Source organism: Rhipicephalus sanguineus, chromosome 1 (genome assembly GCF_013339695.2).
Source record: "Rhipicephalus sanguineus isolate Rsan-2018 chromosome 1, BIME_Rsan_1.4, whole genome shotgun sequence".
Classification (NCBI taxonomy): Eukaryota; Metazoa; Arthropoda; class Arachnida; order Ixodida; family Ixodidae; genus Rhipicephalus; species Rhipicephalus sanguineus.
Genome location: NC_051176.1, coordinates 316,778,765 through 316,795,380, shown reverse-complemented (window position 1 = coordinate 316,795,380; position 16,616 = coordinate 316,778,765). Strand labels below are relative to the sequence as shown.

The following is a 16,616-nucleotide window of genomic DNA, read 5'->3' as shown; positions in this document are numbered from 1 at the left end:
ACGTCTATTTAGTACACCGGAGTGTTCTCCACAAGGATTGACCTTTTTCTAACGTTTCCGCGAGTGGACGCACGCTGCACCTTGAATCTCGCTGAAAATGTTATTAGGGCTTGCACGAAACCACATCTCAAGGCGACATATTGTGCCTTCAGCAGTGCAGACACGATCTGGAGTCAGCAAACAATTGCCCTTGATAATTTATTACATCGCTCATATAGACGTCAGACTCTGCCCTTATGAAAATGAGTCTTGAGTGTCTAGTGTCGACTAGGTGCGCTCCTAATGAGTCACTAGACAGACATTAGACATGCAAAGCCTAATGTCGTTTAACATTAAGTGTACATCGGAGAGTCAAATGACCATGTGCACTTTAATTTCTGGTGACTGAAGTGTTCAGACTTTCAGTTGCCGTTCCTAATGTCAAAACGCGCATCACAACAAAGAAGTTAAATAGCCTTAATCGCCACCGTAAAATCAGTTTATCACAATAGACAAGTTCGTCTTTCAGAGACTACAAGCAATAAACAATTTGTGTTGCAATGTACACAAATATCGTGTTTCAGTAGAATGCGTAAATATTTTACATATATCGCCCATGCACCGGCGATCGAAGAATTGCTGACGACCGCAGCAAGGTTCATTATATTACCTGCCGTATATATTGAAGTAAGCATTTCCTTGTTTTTAGAAGGCATGAGTCGATCACATACCCAAACATGAACAGATATGATCAAGTGACACTGCGAACACTCGCTCAGGGGCCCGTGTTGCCCATTTGTCCAGTAGAAATTAACGGAGGAGAGTGGGGATTACCCGCACGGCGTCGCGAAGGATTTTGGGGGGCGGAGAAGAACTGGAACTGTGGACAATGGGTGACGTACAGAAAAAAAGTTCGTTATTGTTGTGATAAAAATTAGGGACTGTTCTTATGCATGGTGCACTTACATATATGTCCAAAACAGAATGTTGTTGGTTGCAAAGATACGCGGACAAGCGCTTTTCCCAACCTCAAACTACTGTCTCTATCTCTCCTCGCTGTTGCAACGCTGGTCAGAAGCAGCCGACAACCAAAGTTCGATTTGGCCCAACGTCGCGTACATCCTTCTCCCGCCCCGCCTCCTCGTAATGTCGTCTCCACGCGACTCTCTTCCGTTCTCCACGGCGTCAACTCCTCTCTCCCTTCACTCCTTCCTTGTCCCATTCACCTCCTCTGTGTGCAACGTTGGGTGTCGCCTATCACACCCTACCCATTCCCTCCTCCTATCATAATCCCTACCTCTTTCTATCCACGGGAGAGGGCAGTAACTTGAAACAAAAAAGCGTTTCTTTTGACAAAACAAAATGTATAGTTGCATAACAAAATCGAACAGCCATAACACATTCCCAACATGCACACACGGGTTAAAAAAAGCCATAAATACACTTTTTTTTATGTACAGTGACAAATAAAAACAACAACATTGCTTTATTTTCTACGGAGCGCTGTTTGAAGAGAGGGTCAGCGCGCACCAAGGAGATATTTACATTTGTTTTGATTTATGCAGCGTCATTTCGCGTTTTTGCACTTGTGAAAAACGTCGCACCTTTTACGTGCACCTCACAGTCAAAATAGCGCCTTCGTCTTCAAGTGAGCGCTCGTCACCCTCCACCTTTCCCGACGACTCGCCTAGGGAGCTTCTGACGAATTTCACTAGCAAATGGCTGTATAAGCCTGAGACGGCCGCTCGAACAATGAAATGGCCGTCACATGAGGTACGGAAGGTTCACAAACCAAAACTAAATTCGAAACGCGCGCCGAACCGGACTATTTCGCGGAGCAGTACATGTGCAGTAGCTCCGCCCCCGTAGCCTTCCCTTCATTGCCAAGAAAAGTTGTCCTTGGGGGCGCTTTAGTTGTTTGACGGGTGCACGGTGCGCGCGGTTTGTGTGTGTGTGTGCCATGCTGTGTTCTGCAATGCTTCGTTACCACGTTTATCGATTATGCACGTTGGTTACTTGATTCAATGTCAAGTGTACCTTCCAAGACGATCTAGGTCCTAGTCTCGTGACTGAAGGCGAGTGCGGACGTACAGAAGCCTTTTGACAAGACTGTCGCCGAGTGTACGGTACATTGTGGACTGTAAAGCTGAAGAGTGCACAGTGGATGCCTGATTTGGGTAAGTTCTAGAATATAGATTTGGGTAAGTTCTGAATTACACAGCTAGGTTACTTCATTACATGACGTCTTTTACGCAGGAACCGAGTGGTGATCGTCTGGGCGGTGTATTCACTCTGCGGGGATGATGGCCAGAGGAAGGATGATAGACAGGTATGTTTTACGCTATGCTCAATGCTTTCTGTGCACTTTATACGGTTGTATGAAGCACTCACCATGTGCGTTCACTACCTACAACTGCAACGGGTGGATGAAGGCGCGTTGCTTTGCGCGATACTCCGCTCGCTTCTGTAACGCAAGCGTTTCTTGTCATGGCGCTCTTCTTCCTTGGCTGTTTTTCGATTCCAAGAATAATGCCTGTCGCTCGGCCCGCCCGCTTCCCGCTGCTGCTTCTCTACTCGGGAACTGGTTGACCTTGGGGACGCCTGCGCGATCTATGTGTCGCAGGGAGGGCAACACTCGCCCTTTTGGGCGTAGGGGACCGGAGGGGGGAGGTGAGGTAGGAGGGAAGGACTGAGAGCACGGCTCTTTCCCGGAGAGGGGACGGGTCGCGACCGAGGAGAGAGAGAAAGTGGCCCGCTCTTGGCATTCCGCCGCTCAGAAGCGATCGTAAACCGAAGGAAGAATAATTTGCAAGATTTTTTGTATCCGAGTTGTGATTCTGTAAATAAACTTCTTAGCGTCGTCGAAAGTTATTGAAATCGACTACAGCTGTATACTGCACGAGATCATCGCCTGAAGCTACTTGTACGATGGCTTATCACTTCGGAAATAGAACTGCTTTAAACATAACGTTCATCGCCTAGCCTTCTCATGATGCAGGTACAAATGAAGTAACTTTTCAGGAAACTCAGTAATAATTGGCATGTAGTACGCGGGGAGGAAGATATAAAAACACGCTGCGGCTGCACATGCGCGCGCGGTGCTCTTCAGTGGCGTGTGTTTGTGGCTTTCTCCGCGACTACTGCACCGCGCTTGTTTTTGTTAGAAGTTAGTTGCACAATGGTTAGGATTTTAATCTGACTGTGCAAGGTCGTTGCTACGAGAAACGAACTTGCGTTGGGTGAACCCACTTGAAGATAATACAAGTCAGTGAATTACGTTATATTCTGGTACACACCATGTGTACAGTAATTTGAAAGAGCACAAGATGTATATAATTATCAATTCTAGACAAATATGCCAGTTGCGTTTGGCAAGGTGCCCTTTGTTGCAATATTTGTGTTTGAGAAAAATGATGTGAAATATTTTTCCCGTCGTTATATTGTTTCCTGAAGCATACTGGTTTATATTAACAGAAGTTGTTGTAATGGTTAAGCAGCACTGTTCCAAGAGCTTTTTATCCACTGTGCTGGGGTGGCAAAAGCACACCTCAATTATGTGCTTATCTAAAGTTCATGTTTCTTTTGTGAGCTTTTCTTAAGGCAGCATGAAACTGAAAAAGCGCTCTTATTTGCAGGTTGTGCGACTAAGACGTAGCATTCATTGTGAGAGTGCTACTTTAATTTTATGAAGTAATTATTATGGGAAACAAATCTAAATTCTCATATGTAACTATGTGTGCAGAAGTTTAGAGAAGGCTGACAAAAGTGGTTAACGGTTTTTTTTTTATGGCTTGCAGCACTACAAATTCAAACCGATATTCCAGGCATTGATTGGCTTTAACACGACTAGAATTACTTTCCTAAACGGCTCAAATTCATCATATAATACAATATGTAAAGCTCGGCATTATGGAGTGTGCACATGGGCCACACATACTCTTATTTTATCAATTTATGCATTTTATATTGTGTAGCAGAGCTGATGTAATTTTCGTCATTTAAATGACCTATATCGTAATCTGCGTTCTCCAACCACGTAGTGTTTACTAAGTACATAAGTTTCTGAAAGTTCGGCTTGCAATGGCACCATTACAGTTGTCTGCCATGAGCCGTTGCTCAGGTTATACTTGTTCTTATAGCGCAATCTGAGTCCATCATTCAAGGCCCTTGCTGGTATATAAACATAGACTTGCCTGAATACATTGTATGTATTGTGTGTGAGCTGTAAGGTCTGTGTGGTGCGCCAACTCATGAATGTTTTCTGGTATCCTTAACATATGTACCCGGTGATCTCACCTGTTCGTGGAACTGAAGCAGACGACAGCTTGCAGACGAAGATGGGAGCGTTCTACCTGTGAGCCTGGTCGAGCTTATATTTTATGGTAGGCATTTGTTTCAATCTTTACAAAAAGCTTCGACATGTTGCGCCTGCTCGTGAACCTATTGCAACTTTTTTGAGGGAATTCTAAGATCAAAGAAACAAGACCCAAGACGTAACTCCATTAATGTATACTTGATGCTGGACTTGACCTTCTGTGTTGTTTTCCTGTTTTCTTACAGGATTTGCTGAAAGTTTCTATTGGAAATGCGATATAAGATGCAATTTTGACTAACTCTAACTTCACAAAAGTGCTTTTTGTCAACTACCTGCACGGGGCCTTGGCAGTACATCTAAGTGTTCTAAGGTGCACGATGTGTTGGATAAAGCTTTCTTTGCAACTCTTATATATTTACTGCGATCTTTCGTGCAGGATACACATGCATGGATACACATACATGGATTCCCTACAAGGACCCTGCGCATCAAAAGCAATCTGTCTTCAATGTTAAGTAGACAGATTAAACGAAACGAAGATATGACAGGTGTACACCATATTTTTCTTTCATTTAACCTCTGCATGTTTCCCAGTCAATAAATGTTTTTATCCATTTTCTTTTGTTGAGAAATGTCTTTGTACATCACAAGTGTCGTAGAAGGTGCATACATGCACTTTTGTATGATGCTTGGCTGCATGTGTATCAACCAGCAAACACATTGTCAGGCACAACTAATATGTGATTCCGTTCTATCATCCGGACATATCATAAATCTTATCATGCACTGTAATAGTTCTGTTTCAGGAATGTTATGAATGTCATTGGCCACGAAGCACAAGCTTGGCCGAGGGTCATTGCAAACAGGATGTTTCATACTCACAAGAAAGTCACTCATAAGGACACATTAGAATGACGGTGGCCAATATGTTTTTGAATGACATTATGAGTACATTAAAACAATTCTGAAGAAATACATTAGAGAATCAAATGAGTGTTGATGTCAAAGGTCGTTTCATGCTCACTAGACTATCACATGTTAATACGCATCGGACTATCACATGTTAATCCGCATCAGACTATCACATGTTAATACGCATCAGAATGATCGGCCAATATGTTTTTGAATGGCATTTCAAATACATTACAAAATTCTAAAGGGACACATTAGAGCGTCAAATGACTGAAATGTCAGAAGTCATTAGACTTTCTTTTTGAACTCGTCTCACATTTTCGTAAGGGTGCCCAGGCGGCGCTGCGAAAAACACCGCCACCAGCGCCCTCATCGCAGCCCTGGCGCTAGCTGGGTAGTACAAAGCCTTCCGCAAGCGAATGTACATAGGCCACAATACAACCCCCCGTCTTTCGTTGGTGTCGAGGCGCGGTTTCCTGAAAATCATGGACCTGGAAAGCTTCTTCCGCCAATCCACGCTAACTGCGATCCGTCATCCGCCATCAAAGCTAACTGCGAGTACAATGCAAACGAAGTTTCAGTTATTCAGTCGCGCGGCAACTCGCAAGTACAAGCGAGCATCGCACGACATCGAGTTCGAGGCAAGCCCTCCCACCTTCGTTCTCTAGCGCCTAAATGCAGTAAAATCGGGTATATACGTAATACCAAAGCGATGAAGTACATACAGGATCAATTTACTTAGCTAAGCATCTTACGATACGTGGTACAAACCTCGCTTCATCAGGGACGAATGGCCCCGGCTATTTTCGCCTTTTCAGTTGCATTCTCCCTTAATTCATCTCTCGCTTCCTGTGCATTGGACTGTTTTATTATGCATCCTCAAATGGTCTCTTGATGGTCGTCTTACGTTTGTATATACTGTAAATGGGGATACGTGCGTGTCCACTTTCGCGGGGTACAACCAAAGGCAAAACCGTGGCCTCCGAGATTGCGGCAGCCGTGGAGGCCACGGGCTAAACAAACCTGGAGGTGGTCACGACCAATTTTGCGATTTACTTGTATGACGCACGTGTTAGCTAGTTAGAACCAGAACTCTGAGCCTTCAAAGCGTACGTCCGCGATGCTGTGTGGTAACGACCAACTCCGATTATAGGTTGTCGCTGTGTGCGTATCACGCATCTTAGCTGCTCGTTTCGTGTTACACGGCACGCACCGCGGTCAGAACCTCTGCTGAGCTCCATAGTCAAGGTTACCACGGTTCTCTATGAGGGCTACGCAAAACAACAGCAGAGCCATGTTGTCACACTTCGACCGGCAGTGGAGAGCGCGGGTACTTCGCTTACACAACACGCTCGCAACGGCCCGTATCCCGCGCTCCCGCCTTTCTTCTTCGTACGGCAACTATGGAAATCGGTAAAACTGAACGTTGTTATTCATTCTTTTACATCCGAGGCAATTCACAACGCAACAATAGCGTCGATTGCGGCGTTTCTTCGTAGCGTGCGGAGCGGTCTCGTCTGCTGTTGTTTTCGCCGTCATTCTGGCGAGTGATCCAGCAAGCACTTCATGATGGTTCGTTGGCGCGTCCGACTAGCGGAGAGAAATTCGCAGCTCTCGTTCTGAGTGTTAAATTCGCAAACACACGCGATATTAAGCTCAATCGTTGTTTCGCACTGGCTAGTTGCACCTGGTCCCACAGCAAACTGTGCGAGAGAGTCGGTGTTTGTACTATCCAATACTTCTCCGACAGGCGGCGCCACGCGTCTTGGAAACTCCAGAGTCTGAAGTCTATAACGGGAGCCTGTACAAGGACGCGCATAACGGTCTCAACTCGTTGATTGACAGTTTTAGTTGAGCGACCGCAACAGCTCGGCGGACGCAGGCTGCCAGCCATTCCCCAAGACACTTTTATAAAGTTAGGCGTAGCCCCGCCACGGTGGTCTACTGGTTATGGCGCTCGGCTGCTGGCCCGGCCGCGGCGGCTGCATTTTCGAAGGAGGTGAAAATGTATGAGACCCGTGTACTTAGATTTAGGTGCAGGTTAAAGAACCCCAGGTGGTCGAAATTTCCGGAGCCCTCCACTACGGCGTCTCTCATAATCATATCGTGGTTTTGGGACGTTAAACCCCAGATATTAGAGGATTTTAGTCTGTCCGGTATTCCGGTAACGCGAAGGCGTAGCGTAATACCGGATAGCGTGCGCCATAGCTGCCGCCAAGTCAAGTGGCGCCAGCTATGGAGGATAAAAACAACTAACAAACACATAATGTATGTCCTCCGAGGTTCCGGGATTGTCACTGCCTAAGCCTACACAATATTTGAGTATGGCTCTCGAAAACGGGGCGGAATCGGCACGAATACCCTGCTGTCGAAGCTTAAGCACGTGAATATAAAGCAAATAAAAGCATCAATTCGGAAATAACGAGCGACAGAGCGCGCGGCGGCCACTTGATATACTCGAAGTGGACGGCCGTCGCTTTCGGCGGCGCGGCCATGTTTACCGGTCGTGCGCATTCGCAGTTCACACCCGGTATTCCGGTACACGCAAGGCATTTTGCGTATAGCGGTATGCCGGACAGACTAAAATCCTCTATTATTGTTAAAGTTGGGTCTACGTAACGAGCCTACGTACGCAGCATGGCTGCGGGAGAGAAGTGCGCGTGCGCAGTACGTAACGTACCTATTCCAGGGGTGCTCGCGTACGCCCGTAGCAAGACGTTCCGTACGTAACGCAACGCTTACTGCGATGCGTTCTCGCGAGACCTCGAACAAAGCAGAAACGACAGCGCATGATGGCTGCAGTGGCTTTCGACGAAGACAGCAACAGCGAACCCGATGTAAGTCGTATGTACTCCACATTGAGAAGACATGTTTCCACGCCAGACAAGGTACAATCAAGGGGCACGTTCCGGCGTCCTGACGAGGGGGAAGACAGAGCCTGGTGTCTCACAAAAATTCTCAAGCAGCCGTCTTCGACAGTTTGTGTGCAGGAGTGCGTTAATCTCTTGCTGTGGGGCCTCTCGGAGAATAAACCCGTAAAAAAAAGAAAGTAAACATAGTACGTGCTTTCATTCATGCTGCAACGTAATGCGCGTTGTGCTTGTACTCCTTGAAAAAAACTTGCTTGTAGATCAGAAACTCAAGAATACGTTTAGTACGAACAGTTGCTGCAGGATACTAAGTGTCATTCACGGCCGCGCAGGATAGGACGCTGTGTTCCATATAGTGTGGCTGTGCCTCATCAAATGCCATACTTTAGTTGTCCACCCTGCTTCAAAGCTGTGCACGCATAGTAAAGTTGCACGTACACGGCAAAGGTCAACGCGCGCAATCAATGCTCCCAGGAACGGCGTTAAAAATGCACGCAGCCAACGCCGCGGTCTGACGTGTACACTCATGGCCGTTACCCTGTCCATTGAACGGTAATCCTGCGCGCAGATCACAGAGGCCACCTTCTTACTGGGACCTAGTATAGTATACTTCTGACGTCGCTGGCGCTGATAAGTATTAGAAAACAATTACATCTCCAATATGACTTGTCTCGTTGAGCGAAACATACCACAGCACGGTAAACTAGAAGTGTTGTGGCGAGCTTCGCTTGCAGCGTTCGCAACGTATCGTGCACTGCACACTCAACATCTGCGGACGCCCAACTAAAGGTGGATTCGCAATGGCAGGCTGCGACCGCAGAGGCATTGCAGACGCGCAACTAAACCTGTCTATTAAGAGGCGCACATTGCCCGTGTCCGCAGCTCCATGAATATGGCCGCCTCCAAGCGTCACATCCAGCACCGAGCCTCCGCGTGAGCACAACCGAAGATGTGCACATTTTCTCGAACACAAATCCAAAACCAACAAAACTACCAAATACGCAACGCACTTCATGATACAGGGGAAGCAGAGAGGAGAGGAGGAGGCGCGCCGGCGCCCCGCCAAGCAGCGTAGGGGCGTAGGCAAGCGGCAGTCTTTCCGACCGTCGGCGTAGGCGAACGGGCGAACGGCGCCGAACGCCAGCTACGCGATGTATATGACGCATACGGCGGCGTCTTCGACACGCTAGTCGATCGAAACGCGCTGCAAGAGCGACAACTGACTCTTGCAGAAAAGTTAAATCTCATTTCCTGATTCTACCTTCCAAAAGGGGTCAAATGAATTGCCGAAGAGAGTCAGTTGCTGTGACCACCTTTTGGTGCTTTTTTTTTGTAACATCTGGGGTTTACCATCCCAAAACAACGATATGATTATGAGAGACGCCGTAGTGGAGGGCTCCGGTAATTTCGACCACCTGGGGTTCTTTAACGTGCACCTAAATCTATGTACACGGGCCTCAAACATTTTCACCTCCTTTTTTTTTTAGTGTAGCACTGTTTCGGCTGTTAATTTTCCTGGGAACGGTGACATGTTCAACAGCACCACGAGCAACCGTTTTGCTAATACTAGATAAAATGAGGGTCCGCTGCCGTGGTGTAGCGGTTACGGTGCTCGGCTGCTGAACCTAAGGTCGCGGGTTTGACCTCGGTCGCGGCGGTCGCAGGCAAAATGCTAGAGGCCCGTGTGCTGTGCGATGTCAGTGCACGTAAATGAACACCAGATGATCAAAACTTCCGTAGCCCTCCACTGAGGGGTGCCTCATAATTATAGGGTGGCTTTGGCACGTTAAACCCAGATATTATTATCAGAGAAAATAAGTGAGCGCTCAGCAACGGTAAGTGATAGCGCCAACTGACATAGTGGTGTTCTAGTTTCGACGGTCTACTAATTCTGCTTGATCACTGAGTTGGTAGTACTGACGTGTTGTCGTTTCTTTATTATTTGTAGTTTTGGAGAATTTACTTCACGCTTGCCTCCGTGATTTACGTTCAAATTACTGTTTCGTAAATTAGTGTAGTTACGGTATTGCTCCACGTCCATATTTTCTTCGTGTTCTAAAGCACCGTGTGATTTTTCAGCGAAAATTCTAAATTTGTTTTTATCCTGACTGTATCTATCTTGGCCTGTCTCGGTTTTCTTTTTCGCTCTTCAGGTTCAGGGCAATGTTCGGCATCACTAATCACTACATTTTACTTTGCCTATAGAGAAAATATTTCACGTTGATACTCCGCAAAGTGCGAAAACTAAAAGCGGGAAATGACATCGTAGGACGATCTGTATCTGTGCCATTTCGTGGTCCGTAGAGGTCGGGCTGGCCCACGGAGCAAGAATTCTTGAGGAGGCGGAACTGCGCTCGCTGGGGCGTCCTAATAAAGTCACGGAATCGGGCACAGCGCTCACGCGCCCTCTGTCGTGAGAGTCCGCCAGCGGAGAAGGAAAAATGCCTCTCACCGAACTCTGCGACGACGCTCGTCGGTTCAAGGACATTCGTCGCCGATTCGCCGGTCGCGCTTCACGCCCGAATGGATGTGTTTTTTGTGCGTCCTCGCCGGCTCCAAATTATAACGGGACTGCGTTAAAGAGCTCTTTTCGCGGAAATACCGGTGTCGGCGTCGGTGAGGCTAGCGATTGAGAAGGCGACGCGTACGGAGCCCGATTACGCTATCGCTTTCTGCCCTTAAAGGCGAAGCTCAAGCGCACTCCAAGTTTTTTCGGTAAAGTAACCAGAAAAATGGCGTCACATGCAGCAAAATTACCAGCGCGATATATTTTGTACAACGCGAAATCTATCATTTTTGATAACGTGAACTCAATGAGTTAGGTATAATTTATTTCAACGAATGATGGGACTTCCCCTATATGCCATCAATTCAGATTTAGGTTGCTGCGGCGGCTGCATTTAGATGGAGGCGAAATGCTAAAGACCCGTGTGCTTACATTTAGGTGCACGTTACAAAACACCAGGTGGTTGAAATTTCACGTTGTCATTTTTTGAGAACAGCAGACAAGTAGCTGGGACAGCGCAGAAAGATTGAAGGCACGGCGTCTCGTAACAACACTGGCCATTTCGGTTTGTCAGGGAGAACTTCGGCACCAAGCTCGCCATAATAGCGCCGCATGTCTATGTCACTGCCCGCGAAGTGCTTCTCGCAAACGTAGTCACGAGGCGTCAGCTGTCGGTCTTTTCTTGGTATGGCGCGAGGCCAGGCTTCCAACCCCACTGGGTCACTAGGAACTTTGAAGGTAATTACCTTCTCCTTGCGGGACGCGTACCCACTGCTGCAGTTCGGCACAAAACATTTCCGGCCCATCCTGAAGAAGCACTGGTCGAAATCTGGAAAGCACTCTCCTTTGTCGCGGCGTGAAAAGCGCGCGCAAGCATCGAGGAGTCGGCGCCGCCGGCGCAGCGCGCGGAAGCCACTGAGAGCGCTAAAGAGAAAGAAAACCAGCAAATCGCGAAGGGAACGTCCCTCCCAAGGCCACCTACGCATGCGCGCGCACAACATGCGAGCGAGGAGCGAGGGGCGCGTGCATGCGGCGGCAGACGTCGTCTGCTCAGGGGCCACTACTAGCAGTTCCTTTCAAGCGCTGTGCAGCCTATAATTCTGGTAGTATCGATTAGGAACTGCAGCTAAAATATATGTCATACATACCGACTGATGTTACAGAGAGAAACCTTAGAAATTTTACATTGCACGAGGCGCTATCACGATTTTTATGCGTCGCGTCCATAGAAGAGCATGTGAAAGATGGCAACAGGCCGAAAGCGTGTCGTGCTTCGGCGTAAGCCGCATTCGCCGTGACGGTATCGCACAGCCCTCGCGCGCTGCCGCGGCACTCTAGCCGCGGCCTACAGATTCTCCTCCTCAAGTACTTCTTTCTCCGTGGGCCGGCCCGTAAGTTTGCTTCATTCATAATACTTTCTCACGCATTCCAGACTTCTCACATGCACTTAAAAGTAAGAATTAAAAAAATACACGATAATTCCGTGCTTTACGGCCTCTGTCTTGATGTCGCGACAATATGATACAGAAATTTTGGCTACCTCAGCACGATGGCTTTGAAGGAACCGAGGGTACAGCGTACTAGAAGGGGGCAGTGGAACGAACTAGAGTTACTGTATATGCTACCTTTAGCGATATATGCCTGAAACTTCATGATGCGACAGATATCAGTCATAAGATTGGAACCAAGCACTGCGTAGAAGGCCTTTGCATGTCGTCAGTAGTCAAAATACCCTCTAACATAATAAATCGTGCCTGAAACTTCATGATACAACAGATATCGCTTATAGGATTGCACCAGAGCACTGTATAAAAGTCTTCGGCAAGTTGTCTAACATAGCTAAACTGAATGAATGTCTTCATATTTCAATTATGCTTAAGTACATGCATAGTCTAAGTTAGTGCATATACAAAGAACTGAACAGAAATGAAATAGTCCTTGCAATACATCCAAGGATTTGGCATTTGAAACCATCAAATAATTATTTCAGCTGGATTCAGTCTGGAGGAAGAGATAAATATGTGCGCAGTTTAGTATGGTCTCACAAGTGTCCGAGGTTCCAGTGAGGCACCGTTTGAATTCCTTCTAAACAAAGAGCAGCACAGTAATATTGCACTTTCATTCCTTCTGCACATACGTGTGATGTCATGCTCTTCTCCTCTTACGATCGTGTCATTGTGCACCTCAGATTTCAATGGAGGTGCTTGTCACTTACAAGCTTTTTAGCAAATTAGCTGTCCAGCTGTAAACAAAACGTGTTATATTTAAGTAAACTGTAAAACGATGGAGAAGCGCCACTGTTCATATTCTCCCGTCTATGAGTATCAGAAAAGACTAGGGAGAATGTGTGTCAGAATAGACAACCTGCAAAACAAGGCATGTGCAACTGGGCATGTGCTAAGGTGTAGTTGCACGGCAGAGAAGCAGGCCAAGAGTCAAGAAGTGAAATAGCAGGCAACACAAGCAGCACTTAATCATGCAACCTTTTTCGATCACCACACTCGCGCACGTTCCAGCTTCTGTTTTATACATGAATGTAAATGAGACCGCTGACAGCTGAATGTGTCGGCGTCGCTGGTACCCGGCACTAAAACACGTCACACTGCTAACAAGCGCACGCTTGTTGTTAGCTCGGCAACACACCCAGACGATTTGCGCCGAAGTCAACCAATATTTCAGCGTCGTAAAATCCGCAAATCCTCCTCATGTACGTTGTCACATCACCGAAGTGCGTTGGCAAGTGCGATGTTCGCTTTCGGCAATGATGAGGCGAATGGCGATGTTGAAAACAAGCACACTGCGGTTAAAAACTCCTGCGTAAGCGCCACGCGAAGTCTCTGGCGTCATATATAGTGTCTATGTTTCGACGGAAACAACTACCATCAATTTCCTTCAACCAAACTTCCTCACATGAGCTAGTTCACACGAACTCGACGGTAGAGGCCTACGCTGAATGCAGACGACATCGCTCTGAATTGACTTCGCGGTAGGCGAGGGCTCACGCTGAGGACTTCAAACATCCGAAGCATGTTTACACCCGTTCCGAGCGCAGATACACACAGATCAGAGCACAGGAGCAGCGACATGCTGCAGTAGTTGGTACGATGTTTTCACTCGGTCGACGATAGCACTCAAGACCGCTCTGAATTGACTTCGCGGTAGGCGAGGGCTCACGCTGAGGACTTCAAACCTCCGAAGCATGTTTACACCCGTTCCGAGCGCAGATACACACAGATCAGAGCACAGGAGCAGCGACATGCCGCAGTAGTAAGTACGATGTTTTCACTCGGTCGACGATCGCACTCAAAACCGGGGCAAGGGCAGCCGGGAAGCATTCGCTGGATTTGTCGGCGTCGCTCGAACTCGGCACGAAACAGCGTCCCACTGGTAGCACTCGCGGCCGTTCGCCGTGTCATCGACGTACTGGATGACGACGCGGTCACTCAGGAGCGTTTGCGACCGTAGTTTCCGTGCTTGCCCTGCACTCGGAGGTGCCTTCGAAGCGGCGGCCATTAGGCATAGCACTCGGAGGTCTCGCGGCCTCTGATTGGTTGGCGCGCCGTACGCGTGGTGACGTAGGCGAAAATATCAAAGTCGTCTTGACCCCTCGCGCCTCGAGGCGTATGGACGCGTACAGCCCTCCGCGACCGACGCCGAGAGGCGCATTTGACGCCTAGGCGCGTGCATACGCGTGCATACGCGTGCCAGTGGTTGGGGCTTTACGCGAGGTCGGACCAAAAGGAGTTAGCTGCTAAACTAAATTCCTATAACATTACGACATGTTGCTATCGCTTTCACTGCTTTGCCCTTTCGGTGAAACAGATTTTTTCCGAAATTCAAGGGACAACATTTTCACCCCACCATCTCTTGAATCTACGCCCCTCCCCTTCCCCCACCCCCCCCCCCCGCGCCGCGCCACCGCCGATCCGATGAACCCCGCGCCGTTCACACGCCGCCGCCGGAGGTGGAAACACCGGCGCGCCGCCGCCGGCGATTTTGGGACCGGCGCACATGTCTACCGCTGAGTGCCTAAAATACCAGGAAGCCGAGCCGAAGGCGCGCTCCGAGGCACAAACTTCATGCATCAGGGCTTATCTCAAGCATGTTAAAATGCGCAGATGTAAATATAGCCCGTCGGTTATTCTGCCTAAATTCACTACAACCAGTTCTCTTTTTCAATGGACAGCTTAAATTGCACTTTTCCTGACCTATTGATGCCATTGCAAAAACTTCTTTTTCACAATGCATGTTTTGTATTATAATTTCGTTGCTTTATCTGTAGAGGGTCAAAAGTCAAGCCAGGAGGGGCGTCGGTGCTCTACGCTTTGCGATATTGTTTGAATATATATATATATATATATATATATATATATATATATATATATATATATATATATATATTTACACGCACAAATACGAGCAGTAAAGTCTCACCTCCCACCCCGGCGCCAATAACAATATCCATGCACCGCCCCTGAAGACGACCGTTATTTGTACCGGTCAAGTTACCTTTGACTTCCAATACCTTTGAGCCCTCGTAATGTCGAAAAAGTCACATTTACACAGGGCATTTGTAAAGATACGCACCGTACACACAGCTTCGCCAACGCGCGCTAAATGTTCGGCGTGCTTTCGGCACAATATCAGCGCACAGCTTTCTGCGCACAGTTAAATTCCAATAGAGCAGCTCAGTTACTCTGAATAAACTAGACGCCGAATCACCACCAGAGGAAAGCATTAAAACAGAATAAACCAGAATAAGGCATGGCCCTTTCTGTTTCCTCTGTCTCTTTCTTCTGGCGGTCGTTTGGCGTCTAGTTAATTGAGAGTAATTGTTCTAGCTAGCCCAGCACTGAGTTCGGCTCAATTACACCGAGATCGTGAATCTTCGCGGTCGGTATCAGCCCGTTTTCATTTTAAATGCGAAGCATTTCTTAGCGAACCTCTGGCACTTTGCGCGTTTCTATCTACGTATCTACGTATCTATCTATCTATCTATCTATCTATCTAGCCGCCTACGTCTGGGTGCCCTCATGAACGCCTCCTTAACTTGCTGTAGACCAAAATTTGCATGGGAGGGTAAGAGGATTTGACGAATATGATTGCCGGGTCATGACATGAATAACGTTAAAATCCTGTCGCGTACGTCGCCAAACCCTTTCCACTAGACACGTGTGGCACATACCCGTTTACCACGGGTCGCGGTGTACGGGTATGCGCCACAGGTGATTGACAGTTGATATCTACCCAGGAACGGCGAGAACAGACATTGGTAATTTAAATGCTAGAACGTTAAGGAAAACCAACATCGGCAGCGTTGACTGAACGAATGGAAAAAATGAAAATTAAAATCCCCGCAGGAATCGAACCCAAGCATTCTGCGTGGCGAACAGGTATTCTACCACTGAGCCACGCCAGGTCTATAAACTGGTTTGGAAAAAAAGCCTACGCAGGCGCACTATCGGTGCAACGTCAATTGTGATTGTGGTGCGGGCTATCTAATTTTACAAGACAGCAATAAACACTACATGGTACTCCTACGATGTGTACTCCTACGATACAGGCGTCATATCAGAATAACATCTGTAGTTCCAGTGTTGGCTCCGCTTTTGTAGCAGTCTAATAAACATTACGTTTGTATTTCTATGATTCAGCAAGCTGTATTCAAGCATTGCTCGACCCCGGAGGCATACATTACCGAAAGTTACATATGATATCCACATCACCGCACCGTAAAGTGCACTTCGTCCACCAGAACGACGCAGTGTCCTCTTGATTTCTTACGAGGCTGGGCGATGGCCTTATGCTGACCGAGGATGATGCCAGATTGATTGACAGCCGCTTTGTAGACTAGGCTACGTAGGCCACATACGCCCAGGTAGTCTACGAATACGACAAGCACCATCCACTGATGTTGGTCTACGTAGCACTAACCAGGCCTACCAGCCTCGACGGCCTATACCTCACCAACGCGAAGGGTGGCTTCAGGTTCCGGCATTTCGCCGGCTCTGTTGACAGACAATTTGTCGACGAA

The 16,616-nt window shown here is 47.6% G+C and overlaps 1 protein-coding gene and 1 long non-coding RNA gene across 7 annotated transcripts in view; both read left to right on the top strand.

The window, feature by feature from the left end:
• The window catches only part of LOC119379463 (uncharacterized protein ZK1073.1), a gene marked incomplete at its 3' end in the record, with an annotated part of 493,970 nt that overhangs the window by 188,436 nt on the left and 288,918 nt on the right, over positions 1-16,616 (top strand).
• LOC125756929 (uncharacterized) lies at positions 222-5,437 on the top strand. The gene is made up of 4 exons (XR_007414884.1): positions 222-2,156; positions 2,236-2,308; positions 4,297-4,361; positions 4,731-5,437. It is a non-coding gene; the product is annotated as an uncharacterized LOC125756929 (long non-coding RNA).